This window comes from Limulus polyphemus, unplaced genomic scaffold (assembly GCF_000517525.1).
Source record: "Limulus polyphemus unplaced genomic scaffold, Limulus_polyphemus-2.1.2 Scaffold721, whole genome shotgun sequence".
In the NCBI taxonomy this organism is placed as follows: domain Eukaryota; kingdom Metazoa; phylum Arthropoda; class Merostomata; order Xiphosura; family Limulidae; genus Limulus; species Limulus polyphemus.
The window spans coordinates 131,284-131,520 of record NW_013666331.1 but is presented as its reverse complement, the minus strand read 5'-3'; positions in this window follow the sequence as shown (position 1 = coordinate 131,520).

Below are 237 nucleotides of genomic sequence, written 5' to 3'. Positions count from 1 at the left end.
TCCTGCTCTTTGTTTACATTTTCACAATTGAAGAAGTAGTGGCAGTGTGCTCATCTAGAGGTTGAGAGCTGGTTTTCTTAACTTTAACAGCGAGAGATTCTAACATTCTAAGTTGGAATGATTCACGGGAATGAAGGATGACGTGGAAGAAACTGGGGGTTGGCACAACATCACATTCTTTTAGACAGTGGTTGATAATACTACTGGTGTGCCCCCAGTGGCACAGCGGTATGTCTG